The 15,728-nt window shown below is 40.8% G+C and overlaps 1 long non-coding RNA gene across 1 annotated transcript in view; it reads left to right on the forward strand.

The window, feature by feature from the left end:
* Positions 1–14,419, forward strand: part of LOC123612268 (uncharacterized) — an 86,709-nt gene extending 72,290 nt beyond the window's left edge. Inside the window, exon 5 of the long non-coding RNA XR_012499975.1 lies at positions 7,020–14,419. This is a non-coding gene — a long non-coding RNA (uncharacterized LOC123612268). The remainder of the gene's footprint in view (positions 1–7,019) is intronic.
* Positions 14,420–15,728: the final 1,309 nt, after the last annotated feature.

The following is a 15,728-nucleotide window of genomic DNA, read 5'->3' on the forward strand; positions in this document are numbered from 1 at the left end:
TAAAAGATTTAAAACAATACCTGCACATAGTAAAACAATGCCTGCACATAGTATGTGCTGGAAAATATTAGTTATTTTTATTAGCAGTTGAGGGTATAGGGATTCATTGTTCAGAGAAGGGTGGCCCTGGGAAGGGTCAGATATTCTGGGCCTTCCTGGAAGAAAAGAACCAAGGACATTTCTGAGGTTCAAAGTCACAGGCCTGTAATGGCTGTAACAGAAGCTGAGTGCTCAGGATAGGCAATGAGATTACCATCCTCTTGACCCTGAGGGTCAACAGAACCAGGCCCAGGGGGCTGGCTCTTTGACCTTGAGCAGAGAGGCATCAAACTGAGACAGAATGGAAGGGGGCAGGGCACAGCCATTCAAGGAATGCTACAGCAATTAACATCAGATGGTGAAAGATTCAACCCCCAGCAGGCCTTGAGGCTCAATCTTGAGCTTCATTGTACGCTCATTGCAATATATTAACATGGTGAATAACATGCCCACAGGCACCATGGCAGTCCCAAGGCTAGCCACGAAAGGTCAAAGAGTGGGAAATGGCCAACTTCCTGGGAATCCCAGCCCCCTCCCCTGGCTACTTAGACTGGTCCTTCCACTTATTAGCATATGAAGCCACCAAGCCCATAAAAATGTAACGCAGCGCCTCTAGGCAGCCCCTCTCTCTCCCTCTTCAGAGATGGCCCACATTCTGTCTGTGGAGTGTGTACCTACTTTTAATCTGAGCACCCAACCCCCACACCTCGTGGCCTTTCTCTTGCCTTTTAATGTATCTCTCTGAATAAATCTACCTTTACTCAACTGTGGCTCACTCTTGAAGTCTTAACTGCGTGAAGCCAAGGACCCACACTTGGCGGGACACATCCCAGGGGCTCAACCGTAGCCTGGGACACAGCCCTTCTCACGCCCCACATCTGTTTTCCTGCATCAAAACAAAGCTGTCCTGCTCTGCCCTGGCTCTCCTGGACATGGAGACATCACCACCCTAAATAGACCATCTAGCTGGAGAGCTGTAAACTGGTTGCCTATTGCCCCCTTGGCCTGTGGTGCCCACGGCTGAGAGGACCACTAACAAGGGAGGAGGTAGGCTTCCTTCTTCCCCCAAACCCTGAGGAAACTGGCAAGACTGGAGACAGCAACTTGCTACTGGGTCTCCACCCCGCCCCCTGCACTGGGTGGGGGCTGCCTGGTGTTGGGGAGGAGAAAGTTTCCCTCCACCCTCTTAGGGTCCCTGGCTGGGCCTGAAAAGTCAATGGACAAAGGCAGATTAACAGGAGAAAAGCATACAGATTCAACTAATGTTGAGTTTTACATGATACAGGAGCCTTCATACTGAAATGAACCCCCCCCACAAACGAGTTCTACCTGTGTATTTCTGTGCTAAGTCTGATGACAAGTGGACATTCCCGGAGGAATAGGATAGCTTAAGGAGTATGAGATAAGTGTAGAAAACTGAGGGGAACTTAGCAAGGTCTGTGTGTCCAGATTCTTGGTGTCCATTTGTCTTCAGAGATACGGATGGTCCTTTCCTCCAGGTATAGAGAGGGCACCCCTCACAGGAAGGTTTTATGATTTGTGTCAGGGAAGAAGGGCAAGGGGGTAGAAGGTCAGAGTGACCTTCCTGCTTGAAATATTCAGTATGCCAATGTGTCAGATTTGGAGGAGCTATATCACCAAGACCGCTGGACTTTTCTGTTTTCTGCAGTGACACCGAAGGCAATGAACACTGAACTCTTGGGACTGAGTCAGCCCTGGGGTTCTTGACTTAGAAGAAGGGGACCTTGCAGAGTGGAGTACCAGACTTCCTTCCCATATGGGACTGTGGGGATAGGGCCCTCCAGGGCTTTCATTTGTGACATCACCTTGGACCACTATTTGGGCCTCAAATTGTAAAGCAGTAAGATCCCAGTTTCACAAGTCAAGGCACTACTGTCCTACCTGAGGATATTCAGAAATAGAAAAATTGCACTGCTCGAGATGGTGAATTCTGTTTTTCTACTTTCTAAGTCAATGAGTCTGTTGATTCCTTCTCTACCCAAACAGTATGATAGGTGATTGCCTTCTTACTGTTACATGCTCATAACAACATACACACAAAAAATGGCTTGTGGAGAGACATTTTAAAGATGTGGCTGGTTTATAAAGAAGGAAAAAAAAAAGCATTCAGCACCCATCTCCTTGGCCCCAGAGGCAGGTGCCAGATGTGCTCTGGAGCTGCAATGCCAGTACTGACAGCAGCGCATTTTCTCTCTGCCCCGTGAAGTACCAACAAGTCTTTAATCAGAAGGCTCATCAGCCAAGAGGAGGCCTGCGCCTTGACAGGCATATGTGATTACAGAACCTCTCTGCTCACAATGAATGCCTTCCTGTGAGGGGAATTGGCGCTTTTTAGAGGGGCAGCAGCAGCAGCAAGGAACACCTGTTTGCTTGCTGGCTCGCTCTCTCCAGCTCTGACACAATATCAGGGAGCATATGCAAGAGGAGGCCTCATCTCCATGACCCACTCCCTCCTCCAGCCAAGCGCACATCTGGCAGTCTCTGCCCCAAAGCGCTGGTGATGGTGCTGGCAAAGGGGTCCTTCCATATTATAACACTGTCACCAGACAGCAGCTGCCCCTGGCAACGACATAACACCTTGTTCATGCCAGTGGAATTGGGATGGAAGGGACAAGTGATGCCCTCACATCAAGGCAGTAAGGCACAGATGTGCTTTCCAGCCCCTGTCTCTCCTGCCCCAGATGCATGCCAGGGACTCAGAGGCCCTAGAAAATGGCAAAGCTACAATAGGGAAAGAGCTTGGAGCCTTGAGTAACCCTGGAGAGAACCACCTGACAACCAGGAGCACCTGCGTTGGATGGTTAGATGAGGGAGAAGTAAAAGTCTATTGCATTAACCCACTGAAATGTTGGAGTTTGTCTTTGCAGTTGGCTTTTTCCTAATACAATGCTATGGTTGGAGAAAGCAAAGGACGTCCCTGGAGCACCCAGCAGAGGCACCTCCAGGACCACTCTCTGGAGGGATTCATTTTGGGCTGTAACCTGAGATAGACATCGGTCAGCCTAAAGGATGAAAGTGCGGATAACTGTATAGAAGCAGCTGTGACAAGCAGAAAGGAGGAGAAATGGGGAGGGCGGAGGCTGTAGAGGTAGCTACAAGTCTACTTAACTGTACTCAGACCTGCAGCTTTATCCTGAGGGGCGTGAAAAGAACGGACAGGTTTTCATCAGGGAAGTGACATGATGAGATTTACGTTTTAGAAAGATTGCAGGGCCTGTAGTGTGGAAAATGAATTGGAGTATTTTTGGAAGAACACATGTTCATTATTTCTTCTTCCTGCCAAAAATGTCCAAGGACAATGCCACTAGAAAAAAGTGAGTGGCCCACTGCTGGAGCCTGGAGGGGTTCCCAAACCCCACTGAGGCCTCAGGAGTTTTTGAGGGGCAGGTTTTGGGCTGCGGGGGCACAGCATCAGGGGTCTTTGTTACAGCATGTCAGGGCACCACATGAACACTCAGGGCCCCGGAGGAGGCCTGCATGTGGTGGGGAGGCTGAGATGAAGACCAACCCTCCCTGATGGTGGAGAGGCCCCCACTACCAAGCTCACGGGGCACCATGCAGATCCTCGGCATACAGAGGGGAGTGGGCTCTGCCCGACACCCCCTGTACTCAGGCACCCTGGAAGGCAACAGGGTGAGGAGCTGGGCTGCTTCTGCTGCTGGGAGCGGACCGTCCCCGCCCTGGAGAAGCCTAAGACCCAACACCACCACCACTCCGCCTCCCCACCTTTGTAACACATCACACGTACCTGCCCACTCTGCCTTCTTTCCTCCCAGCCTGCCGGGTTCTCCTCTTAGAGCCCCAAACACAAAAAAGGAGACTGGAAGCTCTCTGCAAATGCCTTGACTGTTCTCCCTTTAGCTGAAGCACCGCATGCTTTTAACTCCTGCAGGGCTCAGCTGAAAAGAAACAGTGTTTGTGAAGGGCTGCTCACCCACCCGCTCCTCTAGACACTTTAACTCTACACCTTGATTAAACCGGCAACGCATCGAGGACCAGGAAGCTGTCCCTTTGGCCCTCTGTAGAGGGTTTCTGCTGAACTGTGCTGGGGGATGAGGTCACAGACCAATACTGAAGGATGTAACAGGACATAGCCCTGAGGAATTTATTGTTTCTTCCATGTAGAGAATTCCACAGAGGTCCTCTTTATGGAGTCCTGTGAGAGAAACTTCTCTCTTGTCCAGGTTCCAGAAATTACTGTGCTGCTTCTGACCAGCAGCTGTGTGACTCATGTCACACATCGCTTTCCCCCTTTTGAGCTGGTTACTAGAAAGCCAGGGCCAAAATTGGGGTCCTACCCTGTCAAAGGTTCAGAATGTCATGGAGCACATTTTGTACTCCCAGTTTCTTATTTTTCCCACCTGTATCTTTCTTTTGCCTTAATTTTCTCACTATGCTAATCTTTGTTTCATCTGGCTATATTGCATGCATTTTTTGCAACCCTTCTTAAATTCTTTTTAGAACAAGGTGGGAGTGAAAATAAGTAATAGAACTATTAGCTCTCTTTTGCCATCATTATTGTAAAGCAGCTACTAATGACCGAAACATGACACACAAGCAGAGCGTGGCTCCCGGTGGTTGGGGTAGGAAGTGGGGAGAGAATGGTGGCAGGTGGCACAGGTGAGTACAAACAGACAGGAGCTCAGGAGTACTTCTAAATCGGATCAGTGCAGAATTTCAGCAAATAGACACGGAAAGGATGCTTGTCTATCAGGATTCGGTAAAAGGTAAATGATTGTTAAACTGTCTAACAATCAGTTAGGTAGTTGGGTGTCTACCATTGGTCATCTTTGGGGCCTCTCATTGAATAGTCTTCAACAGTTTTTTATTCTGAGCCAAATTCTTGTCTCTCTGTATGTGTTTCAGCTGCCGGTTTTTCTAAATAACAACTTTGTTGTATTTTACATTGTTTGGGAATCTTTCCAAGGGAGTGAAATGTATGCTATATATATTCATATATATATGTATATGTTCACATATATATTCACATACAGAGACTAGAGAGTCATGCATTATGCAAAAACAGTTTTTATAATGGCACATACAACATACCTTGGAAACTAGGAACTTTTCTATTAACCTTGGCTACACTCTAGATTCAAGGTAGATTGGTTGTGCACGCTATCCATAATCCTAATTATTTTCCTAACCAAAAGAGCATCATACACAAAGTCACCTTTTAACATATCAACCCCAGCCGTCACCTGTTCCAAAGCCATCCGTCACTCGCCTGAATACTTGTTCTGCCCTAACCTTCCTTCTAGAGAAGGCGTGGAGCATATATTAGTTTCCTACTGCTGCTATAACACCAGTTTCCATAAACTTAGTGGCTTAAAACAACCCGAGTTTATTATCTTACAGTTCTAGAGGCGAGAGGTCTGAAATGGGTCTCATTAGGATAAATCAAGGTGTCAGCAGGGCTGCATTCCTTTTGGAGGGTTGGGGTGTAGGGGGAATCCATTTCCTTGCCTTTTGCCAGCTTCTAGAGACTATCAAACCCTGGCTTCCTCCGTCTTCAAAGCTAGCACTATCAGCCCAGTCCTACCTCATGTTGCCATCTCTCGGTTCTGGCCTCGTCCACCTCCCTCTTCCACTTTAAAAGACGCTTTGATTATTTTGGGCCCAGCTAAGTAATCCTGAACAATCTCTTTATTTGAAAGTCAGCTAATTAGATTCCATCTGCAACCTTAATTCCTCCTTGCCACATGACAACACATTCACAGGTTCGAGGGATCAGGACATGGATGTTTTCAGGGCACTATCATTCTGCCAACCACAATAAAAGTCCTCTAAGAAGAAGTCCAAGTATAGTCTCTCTCAAGAGATTTAATAAGTTCATATTTCTGAAGGTACCAAAATACGTAGATTACTAACAGTTACTTTTAATTTTTGTGACACAGTTATTTCAATAATCTACGAGCAACTCCCACATTTATATCATCACCCTCATACTAAAGAAAATCTCATTCAGGAATATTTATGTATTATTTATTTATTTAGTTTTTCACGTTTACTAATCAAAGGAAAGGTAAAAGTTCTTCTGAATTTTCTAATGCTCTCAAGTCAGCCAACAGGCAAGCATCCTTTTCATCAGTGCTCAGACATCGCTGCTTCCATACTCATGGAGGGATGGCAGCTTACTTCCTTAAAGGTGAACATGGCCAAGTGACTTGCAGTCCTTCTGTGAGCCTGGACGTGGCACAGATCTCCTCTGCTACATTTTATTGGTGGAAACATTTAATTGTCATTGCTTCACTCTCCAGTCCTCTGTTTCCTTGACACAGTGATCACAGAAGAGCATGGTAGCATGGATGTGGCATGAGATTGACACATCCTGGAATGAAGAGTGAACACAAAGAGGGCAGCTGCTTTCAAGAGTTGTTCTGATTTTCAGTAGATTTTGCATGAATGAGAAATAAACTTTTGCATTACACCAGTAAAACTGGGGGTGATTTTTATGAAGGGTAGCAGAATATGCCACACCAAAATATGTCACCTTGGTGTATTGACTGTTTTAAACTGCAGGCATTTGAAAACAGTATTTGCAGGGAAAGGCTTTCTCTGATCTCTCCTTGTCTGCCTAAAGACAAATTGTCCGAAAGAAACTCAGTTGTCATAAATCCTGTCCCAGGGAGTTTCATCAGCCAGGAAAGACTGACTTTTATCACAGGAGAGAAGACTAGAAGTCAACACCACACGCAGACTAACTTTGTGAAAAACTGTTATACCTCCCATCTGTTCTTCTAATGGCCCATTAATCTTTCCTAAAAATCATTTACTCTCCCCTAATGGGGCTACATTCCCCCTCCCTTTTCCCTATTAAGATGGCATTTAATCCTGAATTCTAAGCCACCTCAGAGTTCCTCATTTTCCCTGGGTCTCCCCCATGTATACATAAGGTATACATGTTTATAAACTTTTGTTTGTTTTTCTCTTCTTAATTTGTCTTTCATTACAAGGATCTCAGCCAAGAACTCAGAAGAGTGGAGGGAAAAGTATTTCTTCTCCCTTAAAATAACAGAAGATTGCCTATTTTGATTGGTACGTGGCCCATCTATGAAACAGAAGTATCCTCCTCAGTACCGCCGCCAAAGAAGGGAACATCATTTCAGGACATCCCTGGCATAACACCCAAGCTGGAGTTTATCTGACTGACTTCCTAAGCTGTCAGATTCTACTCTTCATGTATTTATGAACGTCCACTACACTATGGTAAGAAGCAAATATTCATCTTTATATTCTTGGATTGGTAAAAATGAGCTTTGGCACTCCCATCATATAAGAAAATATTATTTGTCTATTAACAGAATATTGATGATGAACTTAATCATAATTGATAACTATAATTGATGATGAACCAAAGGTTCAAGGGGAAGAGCTTTTGGCTACATGGCTTATCACCAAATGCTGACAGATGTCAAGCAACCAGGGGGTTTCAAAGCATTGACAGTAGTCTCTGCTTGGGGCCTGGAAACCAATTCCGTATAAAAGCAGAATTAAATTTTTTGTTTTCTTTCCTACATTCTTAACAACCATTGGAAGTATCTAACACAGGTGCTCTGGGCTCGGTATGTGCACCGTGGGACTCTTAACAAATATTTGTTGCATGATCAAATAATCTTCATGGCGCCTGGGATTCAGAACAAGTCTGTTACTGCGTGGCATCACCAAAAACTGAAAAACTTGCCCTTATTACCTGTCTCTAGCACAGGCCATGAGAGCATCAAAGTATTGATACTGACCCAGTCATTTATTCCATTGCAACCCAAGCTTCTGCTCAAGTCAGCATGCCTCCTCCTCCTGTTGGCTTAGGCTTAAATGATTGGACCAACCATCATTCATTGCACACGCAAATGAGGCATTAGTAATTATTGACTAGTGTGAGCAGTGAGCCATTAATTATTTATCAAACACAACATTAAGAGACAGTTTAGAGCAAAAGTCCCATTGTAAGGAATTTAACAGAAACTTCTCTAATTTTCAAAGAAAAAAGAATTAATTAGTCAGTCATTACATTACCTTTATAGCCTGAGGGATTGAGCTGTCCTGACAACCGCAAATTGGGGTCCCTGCTTTAAGCTTCAGGCTGCCAGGGCACCTTAGAGGGCAATGAACAAGAGAGATGGAGCTGGTGGCTCTCGTAAGAACACATTCAGCATACTGAGTGCACTCGTGCACGCTTCTTCTGGGCCACATCTCTCCCTGTGGCATGTCCCAAGTTCGTGAGTAGGCAGGGCAGGAACATTCACACAGAGAGGCCAGTCAGAGGCCTAGCAATAGGCTAAGACTAAGATGACTCAGCCCAGGGTGGGGTCCCACAGGGACAGGGACAGGGCCCTAGTGGATGGTAAGGAAGCAAGCATCTAAAAATGGAAACCCTTTTGAATATCTATACATTTCTTGTGTTAATTTCACACTGTTTTTTTCTCATGCCTTTTCCCCATAGTCAGAAGTCTTACAGACTGTGTTTGGGGGAAAAGAGTCTCTCCCCTGCTTCTCCCAAGCTCTGTTTCTGTGCGTATCAAAGGAGACTGAGAAAGGCATAAGCAAAGAGGAGACAGAGGGGCCCTATATCCCTAGGTTTTCAGTCTGGGGGATTGCCTGTTGTTGCAGATCCCGTACAATGTCAACAGAATCTAAGGGGAAAAGGAGGAAACACATTCACAGCTCCCAAGTGCCATTATTTTGGCCACGCTGTTAGAAAGGGATCTGAGGTATTTTTATGCCTCTGATTGGTATATGGCATGAGGATCAGACTTATTTCCCCTTCCATACTAAATGAACCCAAGTCATAAAACTACTCAGCGGCAGTGGATAGGCAGGAAGGATCTCCAAACAAGATGCTGGGCCACGGATCTCTCCATCTGCCACAATGCTGGGATATGGTGCTGAATTTTCATGGGGCAGAAAACAGCAACTATACTGTGTGCTGGGAGGACAGCAAAGAAGGAAGGTCAGTGAGAAATCTGTTTCAAAGCAAGAGAGGTTTGGGGCATATTCACGCTTAGCTGGTAAGATCCTGCCTAAGTGTCAGCTATTTCACAATCAGATTTACTTCATATAATGCTGCTTATCATTGTACTTTTAGAGTTAGTTGTTCAAACTTTACCAGTGTTGAAACAGTGGTTTGAGAAGTAAAAATCCCTGCCAAAAATTAAGTGTTTTTATTTATATTATGTCCAAATATAATTTGGCTGGCTTTTGAGTATTGAACTAACTGCTTTGGGAGCTGAATAGCCTAACCTGACTAGATATGTTGTCAGTATTTGATAAATCTTAGAATTTTGATAGGTTTCTTCCCTTGCTGCAGTTGCCTGCAGGTGGCTACTTGGGGCTCAGTATTTCAAGGGATTCTGAGGTGGCATGCAGGCTCAGTGGCAAACATTTGCCAAATGATTAGTGATGCCTGTCACAGATGTGCAGCACATGGATCAGGGTGGGCAGGGATGGGAAAGGATGGGGGATGGGGAATGAGGGTGGGTGCAGTGGGATTGGAGGAGGTGAGGAGCAGCCTTTGGGCCGTATATGGTGTCATATTGCCCTGTTACGGGCATCGAGCCATGATAATGCATATTGGAGAGAGGGTACTGAATTATTATGATACTTAAGGGAATCCTTGGTCCTTTGATTTAAAAAAAAAAATTTCAAAAATACAAATGCCCTATTTATGTGTCTCCACTGAAGGACAGATGTTTTCCAAGTACACAGTTTTCCCAATTATTCAATTAAATTATTAAATAAATATGGTCAGGAACTCAACAGCCTCATTCCCGCCACACGTCATAACCATGAATAAATGCTGCCTGGCTTTCCTAACGTCTACAGCCGAACTGGCTGTTTGTGTAACTTGACCTTTTTCTTCCTATGAGCTGGTGAAGCTGAAATATGAAGGAAATAGCAAAATTCATAAAAACAACAAGTCAGAGCCACTCTTTTCTGAGAAGACAGCACATTTAAAAAGCATCACTTGTAATTATGAAGCTATTATAAAAACATTTTAAGAATGTGGAAGTACATTAAATCTCCTCAAGAAAGCAGACAAGAACATGTCCTAATGTCATCTCTCAGAATAAATTTAATATGTTGAAAGTAGCTTCATTTAAAAATAATAAAAAATGCCCAAAATTATATAAGTTATTAAATAAATTATTAAAGTTAAAAGTCTACACTCAAGAAATGAACAGATACTTCTAAGGGCTGCCTTAATGACTAATACAAATTATCAGATAATTGAGTCATGATGAGATAGGAGTCAAAATGAACAAAAGATTCTTCCTCATACAGACATAGAACTAAGCTGTGATAGCCCAGCATAAAGTCTTAGGTAATTTTGTCTACTTCTAATTTCATACATCAGATTGCTTTCAATGCTACAAGGAAGCATAAATAAAGAACATAAAGGCTAGAAAATGGGAATTTGATCCCAAACCTTTCCAAAATATTAATACACTTGCACTTAAAATCCTGACCATGTGCTGGGCACAGAGCTAGGCATTTTATATATATTATATATATAAATTTATATATATAGAACTACATTTAACACCCAAAATAATCCTTTAAGGTGAGGAATATTATTATCCCCAAATTATAAATGAGAAAATAATCCCCTTTCCTTCAGTGGCTTTCCCCCAAATCCCACAGTTGCAATGAAAATTGTCTATTAGTATGCAAGAACAGAACTCCGTAGGTCCAGGCTCTATTGTGTATCCTAGAAAAGGGGAAGAGACGCAGGCTTAGCTCAGCCCTAAACTGAATTTGTCTGGGCTCCTACTAGAACTCAGAGAACAACCCAATCCCAGCTGTGAAATCTCTTCTTGATGTGTTGGGATGCGTGAGTTATTCTCTTATGTTCATCTTCTCAAAGACTGACAAATACCATTGTAACAGTTCAAACTGACCTGTCCGAACCTATCAACAGTTAAGCTTATCCACCCAAAGTATTTTTCGAAGTAGGCACATATAATATCACACACTTTTTGCTTTTAAAAATTGGAATTGTACTACACATGATGTTCAGTGACGTACTTTTTTTACTTTCTCACATATGTGCCTATCATTCCACATCAGTGTACATTACTATTCTTTTCAATGACTACCTAGAATTCCACTGAATGAATGTACTTTTATCTATTTAACCCTTTTCTTACTGTTCAACATTTAAATTGTCCATAGTTTTTTTGCTGTTACAAACATGTTCCCCTAAAGATCCCTGCACACCTACGTGAGTATTTCTGTGGTATAGATACTGCTGTTAAAGAGTTAGGAACTTAAATATTTGATGGATTGCTCTCTAATTTGACTTTCTCTAAAATTGCTCTCTAAATGACTTTCTTAACCAACTTCTTTTTCTCTGCATGTTTTCCTCTCCTGCTTTGGGGGCTGGTATTTAGTTTACATCTCCCTATTCTTTGCTCGTCTTCTCTGTCTTTTTCATTTTTCCTGGTCTCCTCTCCACTTCTGTCTACTTATACCACATCATTGTTTTACAGCCCTGTTTAACTGACTATAAGATGACATAAAAGCATATTTAAAATTTTAACTTATAGTGAATGATGTTTTCAGTTCCCACTTGTTAAATAAATGATTGGGTAATTTTATCTTTCTTCTTTTTTTTAACATTTTTTTTTATTTAGTTATAGTCATTTTACAGTGTGTCAAATTCCAGTGTAGAGCACAATTTTTCAGTTATACATAAACATATATACATTCATTGTCACATTCTCTTTCACTGTGAGCCATCACAAGATCCTGTATATGTTAGTTTTATCTTTCATATGTATCTCTCTCTCAAAAAAGGTAATAAAACACAATAATTAAAATACTTTCATGTGGCCCCTGATTCCAATGACCCGTAGAAGAGAAAAATGCCCCACCTCTGCCCTAGATACCCAATTCTAGTGTTCAAAATGTCAGAATCCATCCATATAGAAAATTTTAAACTTCAGTTCATTATCAGGAATTATTTTTGGTAAGTATGCTGATATTTCACTTGTCAAATTTTAATTAGATTTTTAGTTTTAGTTATTAGAATAAGATAGAGGCAGTCATGACCACAGAAAGCACTTGCAGGAGTTATCTTTTCCAGTGAATCTTTTGAATAGCAGAATAATGATCATGGAGAATCTGCTTGACTTGTATTTCTGCACAACCAGTCTCTCCAAGAAAAGTTCTCTGCTGGGTCTCATATACTTATTTCCTTTTAGGAGGCAGTAAATTGCCCTTAGGCAAACACAGAGGGAAGTTCAAGGACTTAGAAGACCATGGGAAACAAATATTAGGGGCTTTTAATTAATTTATCCAGAAAAAAAGAAAACCTGATTTTTGATTTCTAAGGTAAACACTATAGAGAGAAATACAAAGAGCTAACTATGATGAGGAAACAGAAAAAAACAAAACAAAACTGTATGGTGTGCAAAGCAAACAGCAAAGTTAAAGGAAAAAACCTAATAAATAGAAAAAAAAAAAAAAAGAAATTTCCCTAAACTATATATAGAACAAAAGATGAAAAAATTACACAAGCGTATGTGTTGGGATAGAGAAGCAGTTTATGTTCATTGAAAAAGTCTAGAAAGACAAATGCCAATATTGTTTATCTCTGAGGGTTGGGACTATAGTTAGTTTTTTTTACTTTTTTTCGTTCTGTTTGTCTGAACTTCCCTAATTTTTCTCCAGTGAACACAGGAAACTTGTGTGGAAAAAAAATCAATGAAAGTTAAAAATATAGATGTTTGTAAAAGACTCAAGACATTTAATACTCTTTGCAAAATGTATCTAGGGCTCTATCAAACTCCAAATATCTGACATTTGACTTGATAAATTTTTTAGACCCCAACTTTCCCCACTTGAGCAGGAGTTGATACAATGAAATGGAAAGTCCCAGAAATACTAATTAAAGATAGTCAAACTATTTGGTTGTAGGTATTAAACAGTCCAATATTTACATAAGATGGTTAGTAAGAAATGGCATCTGTAGCAAGGATTTGTTTGCAAAATATTTTAGCTTAGGCAAAAGAATAATTTCAAAGTGACTTAAACCAACAGGTACTCCAAATGGAATTTCATCACAACTGGATCAGTTATATAAGCCATAGCTAGATTGCTTTGCCAAAGGACAAACATACTCAGTTGCCAAGGAATGTTCACCTTAAATTTACTGCAACTTCAAGCTATGTATTGCAGCATCATGTATAATAGTAAAACAAAACTGGGACCAACTAACTGGTGGAATAGACCATGGTGCACTACACAGTAAAGGACTGTGCCACTGAAACAGAGGAAAGGGAAAGCGCTCTACCACGTGGCATGATCACTGGGATATATTGCTAAGTGAAAACAAGAAGCCCAGAAGCAGGGGGACAGGGTTTATATTATGGTATCTTTTGGTAAGAAAGGGGAAGGGATATGATAAAGTACACATATTTCCATATAATTTAAAAAAAAGAAAAAAATTGAGAGTTAATCGCAAAACAAAACGAAAAACATGAGTACCTTTAGAGGGAAGAAGGGACAAGATAGAGGAAATGAGTATGGAAGCTAGACTCTTGATGTGTCTTATTGTGTAATTTTGACTTTGGAACCATAAAGATGTTTTACATACTTAAGCATTTTAAATTAAAAAAAAACATTTACTGGGTCTTCATTGAAGTTTACTTTAGCTAACGAAATCTTTCACTTCCACCAAGTTGGAATTTCATAAAAGGAAATGACAAATATTTCTAGTTTTTATTATCCCTTTAAAATAACTTTTTTTGCCTATTTGACGTGTTAAGCCAAATTTTGTTTCCCACAAGTTTTTTTTTTTTTCTTCTTTCCTACCAGTTTTTCCATGGTACAGATAGAGAATTTGGAGTTAGAAAAGAGATACGTGGGTTTTTTAAATTATTACAAAGACTCTGCTTTTTTAAAAAATAATTTAAATTCACAACAAAATTGAGGGGAAGGTATAGAGAGTTCCCATATACACACCTTGCCCTCAGACATGCCTCCTCCATTATCAATATCCCCGTCAAAGTGGTATATTTGTTACAATTGATGAACCTGCATTGACACATCATCAACCAAAGTCCATAGTTTACACTGCATTTGACTCTTGGTGTTTTACATTTTATGGGTTTGGATAAATGTATGATATGTGTCCGTCATTATGGTATCATATGAAGTATTTTTACTGCCCTAAAAATCCTGTGCTCTGCCTACTCATCGTAACCCCGATCCTGTGCCCAGCCCCTTACAACCACTGATCTTTTTACTGTCTCCATAATTTTGCCTTTTCCAGTATTTGTATACTTGGAATCATATAGTATGTAGCCTTTTCAGATTGGCTTCTTTCACCTAGTAATTTACTTTAATACGCATTCATTGTCTTTTCAGGCAGTTTTTAATATATCAATATTTTCCATAAATGAAACAAACATCTGTTATTTCTTCAGTTCTTTGTTCTGATGTTTCAAAATAATCATAGGAACTAATACTTCATTGAATGTTTGTTATGTGATAGGCACTCTAACTTTAACCATTTATGTGTATATTTTTTCTCTTGATCTGTCCAGTGACTCTATGAGGTAACTGCTTTCAGTATCCCCATTTTACAGATGAACACCTAAAGCACAGAGAAGTTAGTCATCTGCCCAAAGTCACATACTTTTTCTTTAACAACTTGATTGAGGTATATTTCAAATGTCATACAATTATCTCAAATGTACAATTCAATAATTTTTAGTAACTTTATCAAATGGTACAACTATCAACATAAATCAGTTCCAGAACATTTTCATCCCTTCAGTAAGGTTTCTCTTGCCCATATACACTTAATCTCTGTTTATATTCTGAGTTTCAGGCGACCACCAGTCTACTCTCTGCCTCTATATCCTGGGCATTTCATATAAATGTAATCATACTATATGTGGTTTCTTGTGTCTGGCTTCTTTCACTCAGGATTAGGTTTTTCAGGTTCAGTCATGATTAACATGAGTCAGTAGTTCACTGGGTTTTTTTTTTTTATTGCTGAATAGTGTTCCATTGTACAAGTATGTCATATTATGTTTTCATTCACCAGTTGATGGACACTTAGGCTGTTCCAGTTTGGGGCTATTATGAATTACACTGTTACGAACATTTGTGTATAAGTTCTTTTGGTTGACTTATGTTTTCATTTTTCTTTCATTTCTATCTGAGAATAGAATTGCATATTATATAGTGTTTATGCTTATCTTTTTAAGAAACTGCCCAAATGTTTCCAAAGTGGCTGCACCATTTTATTTTCCCCTCAGCGGTTCCATATGAGAGTTCCCATTTCTCCAAATTCTCCCCAACATTTGTTATTGTCTATCTCACTTCTTACAGCCATTGTAGTGAGTTTGAAATGGTATCTCATTAAGGTTTCTCTAATGACTAATAATGTTGAGCATTTTTTCATGTACTTCTTAGTCTTTTTGTGTATGTGTAATGTCTAGTTATATCTTTTGCCCATTTTTGATTATTTATCTTATACATCAATTGTACTTATATGCTTATGAATTCTTAACATAAGGCCTTGACCAAATGTGTTTTGCAAATATTTTCCTCCAGTCTCTTTCTTGTCTTTTCATTTTCTTAATGGTATCATTTTAAGTACAGACTTTTGAATTTTGCTTTTTTCATATTATACCTAAGAAATCTTTGCCTAA

Source organism: Camelus bactrianus, chromosome 17, assembly GCF_048773025.1.
Source record: "Camelus bactrianus isolate YW-2024 breed Bactrian camel chromosome 17, ASM4877302v1, whole genome shotgun sequence".
Taxonomy (NCBI): Eukaryota; Metazoa; Chordata; class Mammalia; order Artiodactyla; family Camelidae; genus Camelus; species Camelus bactrianus.